Here is a 24,112-nt window from a genome sequence, read left to right as displayed (position 1 = left end):
TCTCTGTTCTGCCTATCCATTATAAAGCCGTGTTAATTATTACCTCGAATCATAGTATCGCGAGCCCACACATATCTCTCGTTTATTCTGAAAACGTTCTGTTATTTGGTAAATCTCTCGCTTAACTTTTCTCTGGCTTTAAATTAATTATCCCACCTATCTTAAGGTAGTAGTCCGGTGTGACGATCGAAATTTAGACGTTTTTTCATGATTTTTTTTTAAAAAGTAAATAAAATGCTATCGTTTTAAAGTTTTTACATGTTTTTATTGGTGTTTTGAAGTATATAAAAAAATTTTTTGAAAGTTAATTTTACATTAATTTGTTTAAAATTTTTGACGTCAATATGGAGTCCTCAAAGAAAAGATGAGTTGGTTCGGGGAAACACACAGCCTTCCAAAGTCATCTGAAATAAAAAATTCAAAGAGATTATTATTCTGTAGACTTCATTTTAGGTCCCGAACCTTAAATATACATAAAAATAAAAAAACAAAAACAAAATGGCGGACTTGTGAAAAAAGTTCTCAAAATCTAATTTTTTTTCTTCATAAATTGTTTAAATAAAATATTTTATAATTAAAAAATTAAATGTTTTAAAGGTTCGGCATCTAGATATGTGTGTCTAGAATAACGGGTTAAATTTTTAGCTAAATCGGTTGAATAGTTTTGAGTCAGTGATTCCCCGAACTTTCGAAAACATGGTTTTGAGAAAAACGCTTTTAAAGTTTTGACAACAGATTTTTTTCAATAAAATTATACTTACATTAATCAGCTATGCCTGGTGCATAGAGCAGTCCTTCCGTTTCCTCAAAGTTGTCATTTTCAGCAGCTTTCAGAGCTCTACGTAAAGTTCTGGCTTCTTTGGAGTTGGCTTTTTAAGCACAATATTAGCAACAGATTTGACAGCGACGCTTTCATAAACACGCTTTCATACACACTACGGCGCGCTCTCTTATTTTAGCTATAACTTTAAGAATAATTAAAATTTATGTCTGAAATTTTTATAGCATATTTTGAAGATGTTTTTCTTCCGAAAAATGTAAAAAAAAAAAAATCGATTTTTTGAACCCGTCACACCGGGCTACTACCTTAATTATATCTAAATCTCTTCAGTTGTTTGCTTGTTATTAAAATTTATCGCTTCTTGGTCAATATATTTGATACTATTTCTGCTTCACCTGTTTCTTGTTTCATGTATTGGATTCAACCCCTCCCCTCTACCATTATCTTGTTTATACTGAGCAAGCTGTGCAAAACTGTCGTAGAACCTGATCTTTTCTTTATCTATATCTTTTTTGTAATTACCTATTTTCTGACGAATGTGCGTCTGGCGCCCAACAATCATATCTTTCTCTCTTATTATCTCTCAATATCTAATTATTCAGGTTAGTAACTGCGCAGTAGGGTAACCAATCTACATATAACCCTCAAATAATTGGTTACAATATATATCCGGATTTTTCACGATATGTAGTTTGCATTCACACCTCTGACTGGGTTAGATTGTTGATTCTCTAGATAATACGTTCGTGTACTCGTAGCTTATACTTTTGGAATCTTACAAATTTTCGTCGACCAGTTGGGTATGTAACCTTTAGAAAATATTGTTTTGTACTAGCTTACTCATACAAAATCCCCAACTCGTTGTTTGTAGGCTTAACTTGTTTCACGTTACTGTATACAGTTGTAACTAGTTGTTTTGCAATTTTACGAAATACTTTCATCGATGCGATACCGATAATACGATGTTTGTTCATGTACTCTGTAACCAATTGCTGTAGATTATCAATCAATTTATATCAGCCATTCAGGCTGAATGATTGCCACCTTGTTTCTTTTAGTGTGCGATCCCAACGTTCTATAACTTGTGCTTTCTTAACGCTGTACGTTTAATCATGAATGATTTTGTGCTTCTTCATTAGCTTTTTGAATTCCGTATTAAAAATTTTTTTGTAATCATTCGCCTGAAGATTTTCAGATGACCACTCACTGTGAAGCACTTGTGTCAATCCATCCACAACTGAGGAAGCACTTTTATTTTTTAAGGGCACAGCCCACGCTAATTCAGATAATACATCGATTTGGTTTACAATATAATTAAAATTTTCCTTAATCTTATTATACTGACGCATTTTGACCACATCCGTTCGCCATAAGACGTCATGGCCTTCCACAATAATTACTCGCCGTCGCTTAAAGTCCCTTGCACAGTAATATTTGCTTTACGTAATTCTACCGCTATTGAGATTTTCTTATTCGTGTGAGCTGTATTTTTAGCTGCCCGCGAACGACTCAATAATCACAACCTATTCACTAATTCGTTCGGATCGTCCCAATATGTGTAGCCTACTTGACGATTTTTGTGTACAATATGTTTATTTGCGTTGAGACCCTCATCAAATGCAGCCTGTAAGCATGACGAAAATAGCTTGTTTACAATTTGTCGGCATTTGTATGATTTGTTTCCACATATTTGATTCGATTGTTCATAACCTCTTTTATGAGCATTGGTTGACTTGACAATATCGAGATATTTCTGTAGATTATCATCGTTGTGAATATCCTTATGTAGGCGCCAATGTTAGGCTCGCGCTAATGGGGTTGGTGGTAGGCCCCGCATCGGCTGGGCTGGCGCGAGAGAGTAAGTCTGGATGGCGTCAACGACGCAAGTACGCTGTGTGGGGGGGAGTTGGTAATAAACATGGATACATGGGAAGGAGTGTTTTTGTTGAACCGAAAATCCCCTACATTTATCAAGAGTTTTCTTGAACATCAGTTATACCTGGAGTTGCTTTCGCATAAAAGTGACCGACATCAAATGTAATTGGTGATTCATCAATCATGAAACCATGATCCAAAAATATAATCCCGTAAACCAAATCCATCGTATCTCTAGTATTATGACTAGAATCCATTATATGATTCTCGGTTAAAGTACCAAAATTTGTCTCAAACATCTTTTTCATTTTTTTTTTTTTTTAATTATCCGGTTCCTTCGTCATTTCGACTAGCGCTGACCGTGGTAAATTAGGTTGATTTTGAGATTCTGTTGCAGGTGTTGTATGTACACTTTCTGGTAAAACAAGTATATGTTCATCATGAATTGTATTTGTATCACTTTCAGAATGATTTTCGCTGCTCTCGATGGGGGGTTAAAGGTCACATAGATGCGGTGTCAATTTCCCCACACTACTTCTGCGTCGACGCACCTTGCGGAACAACGATTGACTCGGTTTGCGAATACGGTATGTGTAATTTTGAAAATTTGTAGTTTCTATGTCATAATCCCAAACCATAATTTGACGACCGAAATAATCCTTTCTGGAGATATTTTCGGAGGTTCAATGTCTGCTTTACTCTCTAACGCCTTTGCAACGACATTCGGTTGTTCGACAATCCGTTTTAAAATTCTTTGGATTATTTCAGTATCCATTGCGTGATCAATTTTGAGAGCCTGATATTTATTCCTGCCCGCATCGTTTGCTACAACTGTTTTGCGTTTCAAATCTTTCCATGATTTTGGAGTTTTCTCCATATTAAAAATGTTATAGGTACAGATTCAAGTAAAACACTGTTACTCGAAACAGGCTACATCCTGTTTCATTTTTCCAATTCATCCAATTCATCAAAACCTTCACGATATGGACCACGTTTCATAGGTGTGTCTTAGTTCTTCAATTACTAGAAAACCATACTTTAAACGCCAACAAACTAAGCACATTTGCTCAAATTGTGTATACGTCATATCAATATTCACGTGATCATCGAATATATGTTTCAAGTTTTCACTGTCTTGTTTGAAAAGAATTATGAAATTTGTATTCTCGCGTATCCAACGTTTGGGAATCCTCGTGTATGTTTGACACAGATAGAACTAATCAACAAATTTATGACTCATACAGAAATATTGATGAATAGCATCTTGCTTATCACATGCAATGTCGTCAAAACTGAAAATTGAGTTTGCGTTAGCTTGTTTGACCGGAACCACACCACAATTATTCAAGCATGTAAAATACGATATACCTGGAATAAGGTTTCATACGCGCCAGTCAACCAGAAAAACTAATTTAATTCTATCTTATGTCTCGCGTGTAGTCCAGTCGAGATAGACATAAAAGTATCCTTAAGTGGAGATAATTAGGGGAAGCAATTTTTTTTTTAAACTTTGGGGGGGCGGGGGGGAGTGGTTGGAAGTCTAAATCTCAATTTTCGGGAAAATCCCGCTATTGCATTCACCGCCATCTTGATTTAAAGTTCAATTTTTTCGTTTTTCTGAAAGAACTCGTTGACTTACAACTTGAGGGCAAAAATGATGAAATCCAAAGTTATTGGAAATTTAATTCCCCACAGTTTTGGTCATTATTATTTTTACGCTAGGATCAATATTTCCAGAGTTATACTATTGATAATCGATTTCTCATAATCGATATCCTATTTATCCAAGATGGCTGATGCCAGAAGGAGCGCCTATTTTCGAATTATGTATAATGGAATTGACTCTCAAAATCAAAAAAAGAACTTCATAAACACACAAGTGGATAAAAATTTGAAAACACATAATGTTCTCCCACCAGAAGTATATTTCCAACCTAAAATTCATAAAAATGATATTCCACTCAGGCCAATAGTATCTAACATCAATTCACCCACGTACAAAATATCAAAACGTGAATATAGAAAGTGTTCTTCCTCTTCGAGCACAATTGTAAGAGTGTCTGTAAGTGTGTTTACATTTTGGAAACTTACGCTTCTTGGTGCGAAGCTCGTAAGACAGTCAATGACCGTCTTATATTAAAATGCGGATCGTCTAATATTGAAATGCGGATATGCATCATCAATATTAATATTAATCACGAGGTAATTTTCATTTTGTGAAACGTATATAATTTTTGAAAAACTGGTAAATTCGAAAAATTAACGACGGAGCCAGGAATCGAACCTGGAATCTAGCGATGCTTTACCGGAGACTTACTCCACTAGACCACCTAGCCGCCGAACAGGCGGCTCTTTTACCGGAGACTTACTCTAGTGGAGTAAGTCTCCGGTAAAGCATCGCTAGATTCCAGGTTCGATTCCTGGCTCCGTCGTTAATTTTTCGAATTTACCAGTTTTTCAAAAATTATATACGTTTCACAAAATATCAAAACTTTGGTGCTCTTTCGAATATATTGGGTAAATCTATTTATCATGTTAAAGATATATGGTCTTTTGTGGACAATATAAAAAATATACCTATACCTACAGATCATGTTCTTTCATCATTAGATGTAAAATCTCTATTCACAAACATTCCTACAAAACTGGCTTTAGCTATAATTACTAAGAAATGGCTTGAAATCAAACAACATATGTACCAGTATCTCTCTATCTAATAAAAAAGTTGTAAACAAATGAACAGGTAAAAAAGATTATAATAACAATAGTATAAAAAATATTATAATAACAATAGTATAGCATGAAGTTGGCGGTGGGGTGAGATGCCGAAAACAAAACAAAAAGCATCTAGCAAACAAAATTACCTCTGACAGCTGTCATCGGCTGTTTATGACAGTCTTTGACAAATATTTTTATAGGTATCTGTTTCCGACACGCAAAACATAAACATGCAAACGAGAATTATCAAGATGATTCCCGACGGGAATTGTCTTTTTCGCGCGCTGGCGTATTGTGTATACGGCACTCAAGATCGACACGCAGAGGTGAGACTGAGTATCGTTTCAAATATATCATACTGGCAAACATGTCAGCAGAAGTAATGAAACAGAACTCGAGGAGAGTTATATCAAAGAAGAAATAGGTTTTTTCGGATCCTGTAAATCCTTGATCCGATTAACCACTGAGTAACGGCCTTCCCAGTTTCCTTGTAGTTTCGGACATCGTCCTCTCTGTCTTCGAGGTTGAAAGAGCCAGACAGAATCTCCGGGATTAAATTTTATATCCCTAGCTCGAATATCATAACGAGGTTTTAATTTGTCTGAAGCCATAGAAATTCTACTTATAGCAAAGCTATGAATTTCTTCTACTATGGGGAAAATAATAACAATAGCAAAATAAGTCGCCAAATGCAATTGGGGATGCATGGCATCGGGGGTTTTGTATATGTGAGTGGATTCGTTTACGAAAACAATCTGAGCAGACCTACATAGAGAGCCAATAGCAATGTCGGGTTGATCGGAAACAACCGATCAACAGTTACAGACCTGTCATCAAATCAGCACAAATAAATTCACATGTCTAACAGACACTGTATAAGGAAATAGTGAGGCGCGCAGCGCCGAGGTGGGGTTGGTGCGCGAAGCGCGCAGGGGCGAAGCCTCTAGTAAACAAAAACGAATTTATTGAAGCTGTGAAACTCATTCTAGACTCTTGTTACTTCACACACAATGAACAGTTTTATAAACAAATCCATGGTATTAGTGCGATATATGGGAAAATCCTCAACACCAACAACAATAGTGGTTTCAGGAAGTTGCCGATTTCGTCACAATAGTGGTTTCGGCTTTATATGTGATGTTATCTATGCATAAACATTTTATTGGTTCATAAATTTCAAAATCTACTGAAAAACAAGATGTAGCCTTAACGGGCACTGCAATAGGTTCACTTTCTCGATATCTTAGAACTTCTTCTGCATTGTACCTGTTCAGCAAAGTGTTACTAAAAGTGAGTTGATTTTTAAAAGCGACCGTGTGACACAAATTAACTTTATTACACGAAGAGTTTGCCATGTTTTAGCACCCGATGCTTTGCTTCATATCTCATTTCCTATAAATGTTTCGAAGGTCTTACGGTTTACATGATACACTGGTAATGAACCATATTATGATGTTTTGGTTTGAGTTTTGCTCCAAAAAGTTCTATGAATAGCATATGATGTTCTTTAACGAGAGTACCAAGTAGCTCGGTTAATTCAGACACAACGTACAATTGTAATGTTATCGATAAAATTTCTTTAACTAATAGAAACAGTTTCCGATGTTTGTCGTCACGAGGAACAAGATCTCCGAGCATCATTTGTAACGTTCATAACGTAACAAAGCATTTCTGCGGCAGACATTCGTAAGTGCCCATTTCCCAAGTTTTCAGTACTAATTGGGGGAGGATGGTTTGAACCAGAAGGATAATTAAAATACATAACTATGAAATTTAATGTTTCTATGGTGAAGTATTTTTTTTTTTATCAAATACTTCTATATCAAGGACATGTCAAAATTGCACACCCCCTCTAGTAGATCATGCATAATGTCGACACAGTAATTTTCAGTGACAGAATGCCTAGCACAGTATTCCAAATGGACTCACCTTTATCGCCAGTGCTATGTGCATCACCCTTACGGAAAAAACCCCCAATTTTACCTCCAAAATAACCCTCCACCTCTAAGGGGTAAATTCGTACCCCTGAATTCAGGGTTAACCTCAAAGTCGAAGGTTCACTCCCAAGTTGAAGGTTTACTCCCAAGTTGAAGGTTTACTTTCAAGTCGAGGGTTTACTCTCAAGTGAGGGTTAACCCCCAAGTCAAGGGTTTACCTCCAAGTTGAGGGTGAACCTCCCAATCGAGGATTCACTTTGAAAGAATTCTCGAGTCAATTAAAATTTCACGGGATATGTTACCCTGCAATGAAATCAAGGGTTCACCACCAAGCTTTTACATATTATATTTTCGCGTTGACACCCAAATTTTAGAGTTCATCCTTAAGAAGAGTTAAGTGTATCCCTTGGGGTTGCTGGAGACAACCCCCGCAATGTTGATAGTTCACCCTCACATTCACCATTAATTGAATTTTGGGGATATGAATTAACCTTTATCGTTAAGGGATTACCTTTAACGTTGGAGGTGTACCTTCAACGTTGAGGCTTCACCTTCAACGTCGAGGGTTCATCTTCAACTCTTGGGGTAAACCTTCAATTGTTGAGGGTTTATCTCCAACTGTTGGAGATAAACCCTCCAATAATGATGGTTTACTGATTAAAGTTATTCTTGGATATGAAGGTCACAACTCAAAACACTTTTTATCGTATTAACGTTTCGGCCCTGGTGGGGGCCGTCCTCAGAACAATTTTATTTAAATATCTGTCACGAACAAAATAAAATAAAATAATGTACAAATAGGTTTCGACAAAATAAGACATATTGGTGTAAATAATATGCAAAGGTGTTGAAGCAAGTATAAAAGAGGAATTACCTCATATGAGATGACACTTCCAATTACATAAATGCGTGTTGGTAATTGATGAATAAATAGAACAAAAAAGGCAATAAAGACAAAAACCGAAACACACTGCGTTCGCGACACGTAACTCCCACGAATTCATAATTATTGTTGGTTTGTTAAAATGAAATAAAATACACAGCCGTTATGGTTGAGTCAGAGCACATAAGCACAAGTGGAACGTCTACTGTGTAGTGGGAGGAGGTCGATCTCGATAGTTATCAGAGCAACGCAGAGTCAACGGGTTAAACGGAAAACAAAATTTTTTTGTTAAGGAGGTAAAATCGAGAGCAAGCTCAGTCGGTAATGGACAAATTACAATGGTCGTATCACAGAGGTGTAAATATTACTTAGATGTTCTATGTCTTGTTTACGGTTGACAGAATTAGGATGTGCAACGATATTGCACATTTCTAACAGTAGCCTATTATAATACAAAGGTTCAACGTCAATAATGCTAGCTTGAGAATAATTAAAAGAGTGGTCGAAATCGATGGCATGTCTCGTCAATGCAGTATAATTATCCTCGTGTTCATGGATATTGCGTTTATGTTCGGATATCCTGGTGTGTAGTTGTCTACTAGTTTGGCCTATGTAAGCCTTGTTGCAATGATTGCAAGGTATTTTGTAAACTACACCCGAGCGATTGCCCAGGGGTAAGGGGTCTTTACCCGAATCAAACATCGAGGATATATCATGTGCACATTTGCCCACAAATTGAATTTTGTACTTGGAGAATGTTCTGTTGAGTGACTCAAACAAACCCGCAACATATGGGATGGAAATATAGCTTTTTTGAATGGTTTGTGTAGTAGTTGTATCGAAATTGTTGTTAGGGCTGGTAGATGACAAGATGGAATCATATTTAAACTTTATATGTTTGTTGAGCAGGCGAGGTGGATAGTCGTGCTTACATAGTACCTGCTGAATCAAGGACAAATTTTTATTGTGAAATTCCATACTTGAGAGTCGGATCGCTCTGTCAACTAAGCAATTAATCGTTCCAATTTTGTATGATCTGGGATGGTGAGAATGGTAATTTAAATACCTTTGTGACCAAGTAGCCTTGTGGAAACAATCAGTTTTAATGAGCTGATTATCATTGATAATCAGGACATGTAAAAAGCTAATTTGGTGATTAGACTCTAATTCAGATGTAAATTGTAGTCTGGGATGGAAACTGTTGAAAACTGAAAGCATTTCTGCGACTTTATGCGAAGGGACAGCTGTAATTATGTCGTCTACGTATCTGAAAAAGAATGAAGGCTTGAGTCTAGTTTATTAAGACAGTGTTGTTCAAGGTCATCCAAAACCAAATCAGACAAAATTGGAGAGAGCGGTGAGCCCATCGGTAAACGTTAACACGATAAAAAGTGTTTTGAGTTGTGACCTTCATATCCAAGAATAACTTTAATCAACAAATATCCAAGGTCAAGATAAATCATCTTCAATGATGGTTTACCTTTAATTTTTTAGGTAAACCCCTAAATTTAAGGGTTTATCCTCAACTTTCAGAGTAAACCCCTAAATTTTAAGGCTTACCCGCAAAAATTGAAAGTTTCTTTCCGTGGGGGCATCTAGCAGTATGTCTGCTTCATAATTTAATACTGTTGGTAACTGAGCTTCAACTTCTCTACACGTTTTTTGTACTTGTGCCTTTGTAGCTTTACAGAACCTACAATAACTAATTACCGTGAAGCTTTCGGAAAAACCAAAAATGGAGTTTAATCCCAAGTTATCACCGATAATGATAGCCAGGTTAAAAAAGGTTTTTATATTCCCATCAGGGAGATTAACTTCAATACTTTGATCCACAAGTTCATTCAAATATTCTATTACTTTTTTATAAATGCACTGATCCGAAAAACACTTAGAGTTTTCAGAGAGGGAGATTTGAAATAAAAATATTTTTTAACTTTGATCGCATATTGGGTGGTAAACAAGGAACCGACACTTAGACGCCAGACATTTTATATACAGTGGAATGCGATGCCAGTGCATTTCCTGGTTGAAAGCCATCCTGGTCAATAAAAATTGGTAATTTGATCCCATTTGAGTGACTCTCCGAAACTTTAGTTTTCCAATAATTGGTTTGCACTATGTTTGTGATTTTATCGCTTATGGATTCTAATGAAGACATGTACTCCATAGTTTAATCAAATACGCACGGAAGTTCAAAAAAATTTTTCAAGACTGTAGATAAAGGAATTATTGAAGCTGTTACTTTTTTATTGACTAACATGCCTGTCTTATCCAATATCAACGATTTTTTTGCCTCCGGTGTGGGACAAATTAACAGACCTAAAACTTTGAACGCGTTTTTCTCGAAACCACTTTTTTGAGTGCGGCCCGCAGCAAAACTCCAGCAATTTTTATCCGATCGACTTCAAATTCTTACTGTATCAATGAAAATAGATTATCTAATGTACTACATAGGATTTCTTCGATATCTCAATAATAATAAAAGTTATAGCCTATTTTTGATGAAAAATTTTGCTTAAAAATCATTCTTTAATTTCAAAAGCGTGCCTATTTTTGAAATATCAGTTTTTTTCCAAATCCCTACGTACTACACTTCACAATATCATATTATTAACGAAAACACTGCGTATTTTTTTTGTGAGTCGATGTTGAAGAGAGTTGTTCTGCGTGCCGCGAACCACTGCGGAGACAACAACACCTGACGCGGGAGCTTCCCCAGCGCCACCATGTGGCGTGAAACATGTGTAAAAAATGTTTTTTGAAGAATTAATAAATAAGGAATAAAACGTAGAAAAATTTTTTCGAATGTCTTATTACGTCCTCCAGACTTCATATTCCTTTCACACACTCTTAGTTACTTTACGCTCTGTAGTCTACCCTTATCGTCCGCGAGTCAGCAGATTCTTCTGTAACTCGCGGCTATCTTGCCTCCTACATCCCGCTAAACTTCGTAGATCCATTCTAGCGCTCAAACAAGACACATATCCCTCTAAAGCAAAACCATACCCTTTCCCTCGACCGACTCCTTTGCGTTGATCACATACAACTACTGTGTGATAATAAACAATCGTATACTTCAAAAATAAACAATCGTATACTTCAAAAATAAACAATCGTATACTTCAAATCGTTTACCGTCCCTTAAAACCGATCCCTTTATACTCCATTCACTTCCTGCACTGGGAGTAGTAGCACACGAGTGCATAGTCGACGTGAACGGACCCTATAATAGCCAAATAACACCTTGGCTGGGCGTGGAGTAAGCTTCGATTACCGCTCATCGGAGTCTACGCATTCTACCCCGTAACAATCTCTTATTTCTCCCACAAAAAATAATTGTTGAAAAATGAAAAAAAAAAAACAGGGGGTCACAGTGGTGTTGTCCCTTGAACCGTTTACATTCCGTGCTCATTTCTGAAAATGCACTTTGAATGTCCTCGAATTGATCATGAATTTTATCTTTTTGTGTACTATTATTTGAGTTTATGAAAACTCATAAACTCAAATAATAGCAAAGACGTTTGAAATCATTAATATGGATGCTGTTTAAAAAATTTGTAAATGCAGATATAATGCGTTGCACTTGAACACGTGACAATGTTTCATCAGGATGAAATCTAGAGGTAATCTTCAGGGCATCACTGCAATATTTCAAATCAGAATCATTTAATTCAGTTACCGGAGCTAATCCATTACTTAGCTGACCATGTGTGTTCTGAATTGAGCTTTTCAGTTCACAAGGTTGCGTAGGATCTTCGAGGACAGTGTTATGTGGTTTTAGAATAGATCCATTATCATGTGAGGAGTAATGTTGCCTGAGATTTTTTCAAGTATTGAAACTTCGATTACATGAGTTTACCAGGCAAGGAAAAATGATGTTACTGTTTATGATATGAGAAAACAACACGCGAAGTTGAACAACTTCCCTTCTACAGGTTCAGGACAATGTGAACAACGCACGAATATTTGGAAAAAAAAAGTGAAGATGAATGTGAAAAGTTGCTGGAATACTTAAAATGCACAACAATCTGTAAAGCGCTAGCTTTAATCAGATTCCGATTCAGGGTTACTCTCATGGAAATCTCTGAGATCTGTTCGTATAGTTTGTACGCTAACAAAATACCTATCTTTTTCTGGTATTTCATATGCTTCTAGTTATAAAAATCGCCAGATCGCTTCACTTCACACAGGATATTTCGCATTGAGTGCATATAAAATAATTTAAAACAGAAGTCAACTGCGCTTAAAAAATTAGGAAAACTATATTTCATTTCATTGATAATGACGAAAGCAGGCTCCAGTTTCTCAAGTGGACCGACTGCGATAACGACAGGCTGAAATCTTAGGTCGCACGAAGGAAATAGGTTCACTCTCGCTTCCAAAACTTTTCGCAAATCCGTTAACATTTAGACAAATAATTTAATACAAATCTCGTTAGATAGTAGTCAATTTTTCGTATGATATATTTTTCATCATCAGATACTTACATTTATCCACAAAATGAAACCATCAGCTTACTCTTGCATGGACGGTTTCCAACTCTTCTTGTTACCAGTCTTACAGAGTATTGGGCGAAATAGGTAGGAAAGTACTCGAAGTCCAATAATTTCAGGTGGAACATTATCTGAAATTCATCAGTATATGTATCATTTTCAGATACTAGTTATAAATACATTTATAAGATCTTTTCATTTTTGAAGTTAAAATATTTTTTTCCTTATTATAGAATAATTATACCATGCTAATCGGGGGAAAGTTTACCTTAGGAAACCAACACGTGCGTACCTTGTGTCTGTGTGTACGGCTGCCAACTTATTCCAATATGATTCGGTACCGCTCGCTCGCCCAGTGAATAAAGTTGGTATCTGTGCACAAGGACACGAGGTACGCGTGTGTTGGTTTTTTCAGGTATACTTTCCCCCCATTAGCATGGTGTAAGAATTTTTTTGGACACGGTATGAAATTACACTGAATTATTGTAATTTTACACGTGGTACATTGAATCTAGGGAAAAACATCTGAAATGTAAAAAAATCTTGCAAGTGATCGAAACCAAATCACAATAAAAATTCAAGAACAACTTAGATATTGCCTAGATTTCATTATTTTTTGTAAGTATGCGTGAATGATACTGCTGTAACGTCGTAAATAATGAAGTAACTGTAAGGGAACCGCACTCTTATACCTATTCAGATATGTAGCATTCATAGTTTAGAACGTTCCGACTTATGACCATCATGAGAATGCAAAATAGTAAAACGGCTGATCCAATTTCCACACGTTTACATAAATAATAATAATATGGCAGTAGTCTTTCAAAGACTTGTGTGGTTCACCGGATCGTATTACGCGTCTGTAGGCTATGTCAAGATGTTCAATAAAAACACCCGCATTCGCATGAGGGATGAAGAAGATTGCAGGCAACCTTACCTAGATGTAACTGGACTGAGTCTAAGCCTCAATTCACTGATCTAGCGCCGGAACGACATAATCCGTAACCACATAAGTCTATTTCAAATTGCTAACAAGTAATGAATACATTTCGAGGTGAAAACTATGAACGAAAATTCTTTTTTTTTTACATTTTATTCAACCGCTGAGCACAAAAAGTATAGCTAAAATTTGTCAGTCTTAGTAAATAATCCTATTTTATACAGTCTTCAATTTCTAACACTAATTTATCAATTAATAACATATGTCGCATGCTCAGATCAACGGTCCAAAATCTTTGACATAATGTATTATTTCGGAAATTCGCGCAAATTTGAAAGTAAAAGATGCAGTACATGCAATTTCATGTTATGTTTTCTGGAACAACATGTGTTCGAGATATTACTGATGGATTTCGGGTCCGTGATGCGTCAGAATAAATCAATCAAAGGGACGGTTAACTACTGTGGCGCTCGATTATTCGTGAAACGTTCATGAATACCGATTTGTAATCATGTTGCCGGTGGAACATGGTTTTAGACGAAACGCTATGAACATTACGAGAAACGTAATTGCCTTTCTGAGAGAGTAAATAATGTAACTCAGCATTTATGTGGATTGCATTAAATTTGTGTAGGATTAATACCATTGTGATTATATATTCTTTATTACACCACAATATTTATTTTATCGAAGGCAAAAGATTGCTAACGCAGATGAAATTGAGATTCATCTACCATGCGTTCACTTGTTCGTACAATATAATCTCTTTATATTTATAAAACATTAAGAGGTGACCCGCGATATTACAAGACATGCGAAGTTATTTTTTTACAATTTTTATATGCCAACCACATGTCATCGGGATAGAGGAAAATTCACATCTTAAACTGAAAGTGATTCAAAAGTTCCAGATGGTAGTTATTTGTCCGGAGCAGCATTTTACTGATTGTTCAGTACCTTCTAGAACCATGCACAGGTAAGCAAAAGCATTGTTTTGAACGTCACACGAAATTGGTCAGAATACAAAGCTTACATTGTGGGTGATAAAATGCATCGGGTGTGGAGCCCATTTTTTGTGATTATAAGCGTTACATGAGTGAAAATGGAATTCATGATGGTAAAGTTATATTAGTCGTCGAAATGTGCTGCCTAAAGGGCCGAATATTGTAGCGTGTAGCGCTGACTACCTTGAAAGCGAGCAACGTGTTGGGGTCGATACGCGAAACATTTAGTATAATATAATTGAAATATTCGCTTTTGCTTTTAACTTATTTGTCCAATTTTACACCAACAGGCTCCGCAGATTACATTTCTGTTCGATGGATATTTGGGAGATGCTATTACATAATATCCTATTGCATTAAATAATTGTCGTTGATGAGTGGTATACGTTAATTTCGACAAACAATAGTTTGCACAAAATATCAGCTTCTATGCATCGTGTCTTGTTTTAGGATTTACTTCTGAGAATGAGTCTGAGAGATACTCAAGTCCATTGAGGTGTTGTTATGATTAAATAGAAAATTTTTATACAACTGGGTACATTTCTATTGAGGTCCAGAGAAGGTTTAAAAGCATGATGATCTGCTCATATAGCCAATTTGACACCGTCATATATCGCGAACAATTTTAGAGTTTAGAAAAATGAGAGCATAGATTAATAACAATATAGTCACTTTGTGGTACTTACTAATGCAACTCTAGTACTCCAAATGAAGCTGAGGGTAGCAGCTGAAATTGGCAGTCAAACGTGTTTAACTTTTTAGAAATGAAAAAATGCAGTTCAGTTTTATCGTCACGATGCTATAAAAAGTTAGGAGTTCTAGTTATTTTATCCCATTTTGATTTTCATACTTCACTACCTTATTTGAATGAACATTAGAATCTTAAATGCTAATTCATGCTGCTAGCTACAGCCTTGTGTACTGCAACAATCAAAGCAGATAGACATGCTTGAGAGATATGATCACAAAACTCTGCACGTTCTGCACAGAAATTCACAAGTTCGTAGTGGGGCACTCACAGTTAGTTCACATCCTAATTTTCCCTTCGTTGAGACTGAGCACAATTTCTGTCACGAACGTATTAGTAAGAACAACAAAAGTATCTGTAAAAACAGACAGTACAACAATCACATATAAAACGAAAAACATTCAATTAGTCATGCATTTGTACTACAATTATATGTTTATGAAGTCTATAATTTGTTTCAATATGGTAACAGGTGGTTTATTAGTAATAGTATTGTAGTCAGCGCATGCCGCTTGTTACTGGAAAGTCAACGGTGCTGATGAATAGGTAGATGAAGTTAATAATTGACAAGTCAATGAAAGACGGTTCGAGACAATGAGTGATACATAGAGTGCCAATTTCCAAGTAACTTTCCTTTCGTGTTAGGACGTAGTTATGCCGCAGCGTAATGTTAGTGGGTCTAATAGATCAACGGTTGAATAAGAATGGGCTACGTGAATGCGAAACATAAAACGAAAAAAAATAGGGTTTTATTATGTATGTAGCTGAAATAAACGGAATGATTTTAGCTTATTACATGAGGCTGAAGTTAATAATGTTGTTGTAACAAAACATCGGGGGAAAACAGTATTATTACCCAATTTTAGAATGACTTTTCAAGGAGCTGGCTTTTCAAAATGGGAGTACGTTTTGTTTATCATGGTTTACTGAACATTGTACATTCTCAAAAGTGCAAAGTGACGATGTTTTTACACCATGCATCACCACAGCAACGTCATAAACTTCATCCTCATCTTATTATTGTGTTTGTATATATCATATGAGGTTAGGTGATTCCGTCAATATAAAAATATGTAGCGTACCGTTGATTAAGGTACTGACAACTGTACAGTAGTCTTCTCGGTTAGTAGTTAGTGGTGCTGAACAACAGATAAATAAAGTAAATGCAAAGAAGTCTGATGACAATTTGATACTAATACACATACACACACATTTTGATACTAATGTGCAAAAATGAAATGCTAATATTGCACCTGCACACCTGCAATACTTTCCAAAACCTTAGTGCAGAGTTTTTTAGTCTTTGTCAGGCGAATTAGGTCAGGCATGATTATTGGCCACTTTACTACAACTTCAACACTGGATAGTTTCATTTGATCATAGTCTATCGGTATCTGAAATATTCAGTCTTATATATCGAACAGATTTAAATTCTATCATCACATATCGAACAGATTTAAATTCTATCATTGGAATAGTTATTGACTCAATTATACTTCAGTGAACGGATAATTTTCCAATATTATTGATCTCTGTATTATAACTGGATTCGTAATTTTAGGTTGAACTTGTTTTATAACGTATACAAGTCTAAGGCAAATTTTAGAGGTAATAGAAACATATGAACTTGACTTGATAATAATCTTTGTGTTACAGCAATCGAGAAGGTTATCAATGTCAAAAATTCAAGTTTCAGACAATTGAAAACAATAGTGAAAAAGTATGTAATCACCAGAGTTGAGCCAATGAAAAACCTCTATCAAATACACATTCTCGAAGTAACACATGGTCAATACATATTGAATATCTATAGTGGATAAGAAATGTTCTATTCTTTATAAGTCTCCTATTCTGTGTATATAGTTTGCTAAATTTACAACAAGGATCAGATTAACCAAGTTTTTTTTTACCAATTCAAAATATGTATTATGCGAAACCTTGATGGCAAATGGTGCACAGAATCAGGATCATCTATTACAGTTCAACTGTCCAAAGATACATTACGTAAGTGATTTTTACCTGTCCACGAGTGGCATCTAAATCACTGTTATGTTCAGACGTATAAGAAATTGTAGAGCTTTCGGAAGTTATACTAAATACTGAATTCGACTGATCATCCAAATCCAAAGGTTGATAATCCGGAGACTGCAAATGTTTTTGTTGCAAAGACTTCGTTGCAGAATTCTTGGCGTAATATTAATTATTTATTCGATTTTAATGCTCCAAGTGAATTAGACTAAAGGCAATATATAAAATACTACCTAATAAATATTTCTGTTTGCTGGATATTCCGATAAACCAGTTCCTAATAATAGCAATCCGCGGAATTGTGCAACTCATACATTAAATTCATGATCTTTTTTTTTTTTTGTTCCAGAAGTAGTTCGATGATTATTTTGAAATTTCATAGGACAACTGAAATTGGAACTAATTCGGCCATGCATCATTAATGAAAATCAAGAATTTACAGTTATTCCAAAGTATTATAGCCTTTTGATTCTGGCTTGAATTTTGTTTGAAACAAATTCTGAAAATAATCAATTAATACTGACAAATAATTAATTTTATTTTCTTACCAAAACTTTATGTAAATCTGTATTCATGCGATCTCTATTTCTGATAAAATTGAATCTTGGCCCCAAAGTCGGAATCAACTCCCTTACAGCATCCGGAGGCATTGTTGGAAATGTCTCTTGATCGGTCTTTTCGTCTATGAAAGTGAAGAACAAAATCTATACCATATGATATATAAACAATAATAATTTTCAAAAACTATCGAAATTTGTGGTTGACAAAGTTTGAATTATGTACGTGTTATATTCCGGACGGGTATAATAAAAAAACAATATATATTCACGCGAGTATATCTGGCGAGTGCTTCGTCTTTTATTTTTCTCTCGTTCCTTTTTTCTCTCTCTGGCTTCTCCTTTTCTCTCTCAGGGTTGCCAACCCCAGAACACTACAGTACGCATGTCACAATATCTTGCGCATGCGTGTGATTAACCACAATTTGTTTTTTTTCTTCGTTTCAAGAATATATTCCCAAAATTTTAAGTCGATCTGAGCAAAACTCTCGAAGTTATTGCCTAGTTAGTCTCCTGCCCTTTAACACTATAGCTCTGACAGCAGGTATACAGCTTATTCTTTTATCGTTCTGGTCCATTATCCTGTTTCGAGAATATTTTATTTAGTAAAGACAGGTAAGTAAAGCCATAAAGACATATTTTATATTTGTATGTACATACTATACACTGTACAATATTTCAAAACGAGGGACGAGCGTCAGTTTGTCGTTGTACGTTCGATCGTGCGCTTGTGATTTTTTCTCAAAACTACTTTTTCAAAGTCCGTGTTCACTGCCATTTGAAAACTACTTGACCGATTCATTTCAAACTTGGTATTCATTTTCTACATATAAAATACCTCCCCCCAACGTTTAGTTAAAATTTTTTTTTTTTACATTAAGGGGGTTTCCCACCCACGAAATGGCGGAATTTTTCGTGAAAAATAGCAGTTTTACACTTTAGATGGCCACCAAAGATTTTTGAATAAAAAAAAAAATAATCAAAGAACGTTGGGGGGAGAGTTTGATGATACTTTGACTAAATTTTAATGGTTTTTGATGTCCGATAATTTCCGACCGAGATATAGTGAACACCGCAAATTGTTTTTTCTTCTGAGACTTTCTGGGGCAAGCTCTGTCACCGGCTTGATTTTCAATATTTCCGCATGAAAAAATTACAGAATATTGTTAGAAGTATACTTAATAATGTACAGAATATTTGACTAAATTTGCTCAATACATACTTTAAAAAAAAATTCACAAAGAAAGTGGTTTTTTTACGCTGAAAACCTTACCCCCCCCCCTTAATAAGATGTTAACTATCTCTCCCAGAATTATAATTAATTGAAAATTCAATTGTTTACAGCTAGCATGAAAACCTCCCAAAAGTGTAGATGAAGTGAAACGATGAACTCGTTGAGAGATTCTCTTGCTGAAATACACTTAATATCTAAATACGTGACATAGATATTTGAGTCTCTTATTTTGTTCATTTCTGAATCCATATAATTTCACACCAGTTATACTTGTATTGAAACATAGAAAACTCAAGACAAATTTGAGCTGTTTTGATAATGTTTGACACGTGCCGCCTAGCGATTAAAATTTCAAGCGTAAAAAACATTGGATTTTTCAATGTTTTTTATGATTCATTTTTCATGAATTAAAGTGGATTAAAAAAATTATTCCTTCCCATAAAAACAATTTTTATACTTCCTACTAACCGTACGAAATTTTTTTTATTGAACTCAGGTACTTCGTAAATTGAGATCCTCGATTGAATTGTGAAAATGATCGTTTTATGGATATAAGAAGATTCTGAAATTTATTGTATTCACCATTCAACACATCACATTTATACGATTTAATATTTTTAATGCAACTTTCATTAACGAAATAATATTGATTTCATATATAAAGATTGGCAGTGAGGGGAAGGGGGGGGGGGGGGGGGTAAGATGAGCCTCGTAAGAAAATATTGTGAATAATTTTGATTTTATTCGTTATTAAAATTTTTTTTCAGTTACTAAATGAATATTTAATATGATTATTATCGATGTCAAATATTCATTTCGTAACTGAACAAACGTTATATTACGAATAAAATACAAATAATTGTTAATTTTTTTTCACGGGGCTCATCGTACCTCTCCTCCCCTTCGCTACCAGCCTTTGTATTTGAAAACAATGGTATTTCGTTAACGAAAGTTATGAAAAAAAAAATTAAACCGAATAAGTACTATATAATGAATAATTAATACAATAGATCTCAACATTCTCTTATATTCCATGAAATCATCGTTTTAATAATGTAATTGAGGGTCTTCATCTACAAAGTACTTAAGCTTCATACATTTTTTGTTTCATACGTGTAGTAAGAAGTATAAACATTGTTCTTAGGCATGGTGATAATTTTTTTAACCCACTTTAGATTATGTAAAATGAATCATAAATAAAAATTCCAAAAACCCACCTGTTATGCACCAAATATTTCAATCGTGTGGTGGCGTTTCACCTTCACATCATTTACGCGTCAAATGCATTGTCGTTTAAACAAAATTTTGATTTTTACGTAATAGGAATTGATACATTGTACAATACGTTTTATATTCGGGTATACCCTAATAATCTATTATTATGCGCAACAGTACCCGATGAATGGTACAAAACTGAACTGTTCGTTTTCGAGTGACGCATGACGGTATAATTTTGATTGAGTGAAAATACCAAATGATCTTATATCAACTAAAAATTCAGCTATCGATACACCACAAAATTAACTTGTCAGCATGAGTAGATATAACTACCGTATATTGCGTAATAAGTAACACAATGACTAGTCCGCTTAAACCCACTGGTAAAGTTTAAAAATCTAAACTAAACTGAACTAAAGAATATCGTTCTGTCAACTAAAAATCTTGTCATCATTACCTGACCAACTTTGACGTCTTAGAAATATTTTATATTACATGAAAAATTTGCTTCTGGAACAGTATACCAAATGTTTATGATCAGTATTCCAGTATAATTGAATAATTTGCAAGTTAGATTTTTTAATGTTACTTAATTTATTGTGTCGTTGTAGTAACTATATTACCAGTGTCAGCTTTAATATATTGAAGTTATATCACCTGAAAACACCGTCACTGTTACTGCAAAATCGTAACTATATTGAAAATGTTGCTTTCACAAGTTGAAATTCTCTCAGTGCAATATATCACCCCAAAAATTAATAAGTTAACGATCATCACCTGATACACGACATTTTAATCATTTTCACATTTGAAATAATTGGGTTTGCTGTAAGACCGAAGTTTTAGAAAGTTGCACTGCATAAAATCATTATAAAATACATCTCGCACACATGCTTGAGCGCTAGTGGGAAAATTTAATGTTTGCAGATCATGTACAAAATTTCCGGGATGGAAGATTTTTTCACTTGATATGGAACGCCTCATACATATTATGTATACAGTCTTGTAAACTTGTCCCACTAGAATGAGATTTTCTCGTAATGTATGGTATAGTACGGAGCAACGACTAATATCGGTAGTAAAGGTAGTCCTAATAATGTTTCTTCAATGGAATACTTCGCCAAATAACGATGATATTTTTTATTTCGTAGCTTCACTGTATTTCAATTATATTGCGAATCGGATATGATAAACGCTGGCAATATAGTGTTTCACCATTTTATTGAAAAACTTCTTTCTGGAGCTCTCCAACACAATTTTTCATACATTATAAATAATTATATAATAATTATAGAAAAAGCACCTGGAAAATTTTATTGGTAACTGATTTTTTTTTTTTTTTTCTCTAATTGGACGTATTTCAAAAAACTGACTATAATACGTATTAATCGTGCATTACACAAGTATGAATTGACAGTTCGAAGGCGTTACAAGGTTTTGTCACGTGAAAAATCTTCAAATTTAAACAGTAACGCTTAACTAAAGCGCTTCATCGCTCATTGTTTCGGTTCAGCTCGGTACTAGAGTAAAGTTTGAAAGAACCATAAACAAACACATAATACCTGCATAAAAGTTGTTATTACTTCATTAATAAAGCTCGGAATTTTTTTATGTTATTATAAATTGTCGTGATCGATCAATTTCATTCTTTTCTTAAATTCATTTCTTTCCACCCAATACGCATTTTATGCAATTTATAATTGTAAAACTAAAAACATTCAGTAGCAAATAGATAACACAAGAGTGTATAATATATAATTCAAAAGAGTATGTAATATCAAAGACTGTTTTTCTTACTCAGTCTTAATATGTTCAAAATATTTTTAAAAAAAAAACAGTATTAACCGTAGAGTATTAATAATGTTCATATCGAAGAGTAATACCAAATTAAATAAGTTCTGTAATTACCTCCGTAAAATTAGTATAAATTTATTAACAATGATAGAAAAATAACCGAAACTTGTCAAAGCAGCATCATAACAATTATTAGCTGTAAATAAGTTGCGGGAAAATGAAGTTTTGATGAATTTAGCATAATTTGCTCTATGAATAAAAAAATCAGAGTTCGTCCTTCGAAGAAGAGAGATCTCCCTTTTTGTCGCGAATTTTCTCCTGCATAAGGTGCATACAGCTAGATTTTCCTTAAATATGCTTAAAGACTTGACAACAAAGAATAACTAAAACCTCTCTGGAAAGTAGTTTTTTCCTTTTTTAAAGATTTGAAGAATTTGAAACTCTAAGAAACTCGGTTTCTCAAGTGTGATGAAGGATCAATTTTTGTGGATTCTTTCATTAACTTTTTATGCCCCATAAAAATCTTGGGAACTAGGATGCAAAAAGAAGAAATGACAAATACGATTGTTACTTGGGTTACATGTAGCACCATCTTGTCGAGTTGAGTTAGCCTCTGGGCTAGTAGAAACACCTCGTGACTTCATTTGCACATAGCACTCGTCAGTAATTAGAGTTGGTCTGGTACTTCTAGTGTTCTAGAGTTACACAAATTTTAGTTCACGTATTGCTACATCAGACTTGTCCAAACAAAGTGACAATTTTTCTTTCAAAGTCACATGTTTAATAGTTATAGGAATAGGAAATAAAACGCCTGTTACAATTTGAGCCTTTAATATCAAGATTTAGTGGTTCCTCAATGCAATTTTTCATTTTTCATTTAGTTCATACGGAAAACAAGTTTAATAATTTCTGAATTTTGTAGCTCAGTAATGAGACAATGTACCTCAATGTCCATTACATATTTTCGTAAAGAATTTAATACTCTACAAACAAGGTTTCTGATCATTTTTTGATAACTATATTCTTACAAAAGAAATTTTGGGTTAAAGTTGAAATCGTGTAAAAATTCACTTTTTTCGATATTAACAGCGAAAATGCTATACTTATCACAAAATATAGTGCTCTTTTTTGTAACGCATTTCAACCACTATAAAATCATTCAATTGATTTTCAACTTAAGAAAATTTATTTTGTAATTATTACGAGTAATTATACTATGATAATGTACCTTTAAAAGTACATAAATCTTTGGAAGTCACGGCAAAACCAAACAAAGGCGATTACGTGATCGTCAGGTATGAAGGGGCATATTTCCCAGGGACTGTAGAAAATACTGATGGTGATCTCTATGAGATAAGCACTATGACATTTTTTACGGGAAGTCCTTTCCGTTGGCCAGAACAATGTGATAAAATCTGGTACCTGAAAGATGCGATACAAGAGAATATAGCAGTTCCAATCTTGGTTAATAGTCGAGGTTTTTATAGAGTTCCTGAAATGGATAAATTTATGCCAAAAATTTAATTCTTTTTAATTTTTTAAGAAGTACTTACATTGTTTTCTTTTTATTTTGATTTATTTTATATTTTTTGATTCATGTTAATTCATAAATACTTTATTGCAACTTATGATTATGACACTTGTGTAAGAGATATGAATCTCTTGTTAATTATCTAGTTCTTAAATTAGTTAACAACATTATGAGCCTTGTAACATTTAAGTATTACTTGAAACTTGTAGACTGATGACAGGTTGTGATAATTATTACGTACAAAACATTTTAGTAATTGAAATAAAAATATTCGTCATTAAGAGAAATTATTTTATTTATTGGTTCACTATTGGCTCAACGTCTGGTCTATTGCTGGTACAATCTGGTCAACCTTAGGCATATTGCGACTT

General features: G+C 34.5%; 1 protein-coding gene and 1 long non-coding RNA gene across 8 annotated transcripts in view; one reads left to right on the top strand and one right to left on the bottom strand.

Moving 5' to 3' along the window:
• LOC124306338 (two pore potassium channel protein sup-9) overlaps positions 1–24,112 on the top strand; it is an 817,624-nt gene that overhangs the window by 344,699 nt on the left and 448,813 nt on the right. For all 7 annotated transcript variants that reach the window (XM_046766982.1, XM_046766938.1, XM_046766956.1 and 4 more), the window contains one exon: positions 3,123–3,243. The gene's annotated coding sequence lies outside the window, so the exon portion shown is untranslated. The remainder of the gene's footprint in view (positions 1–3,122; positions 3,244–24,112) is intronic.
• Positions 301–829, bottom strand: LOC124306403 (uncharacterized). The gene is made up of 2 exons (XR_006908601.1): positions 762–829; positions 301–404 (listed from the first exon to the last, which is right to left on the bottom strand). It is a non-coding gene; the product is annotated as an uncharacterized LOC124306403 (long non-coding RNA).

The sequence above is a fragment of the Neodiprion virginianus genome, chromosome 1 (assembly GCF_021901495.1).
Source record: "Neodiprion virginianus isolate iyNeoVirg1 chromosome 1, iyNeoVirg1.1, whole genome shotgun sequence".
Taxonomy (NCBI): Eukaryota; Metazoa; Arthropoda; class Insecta; order Hymenoptera; family Diprionidae; genus Neodiprion; species Neodiprion virginianus.
The sequence above is the reverse complement of the archived record's forward strand: the minus strand, read 5'-3'. Positions and strand labels throughout refer to the sequence as shown.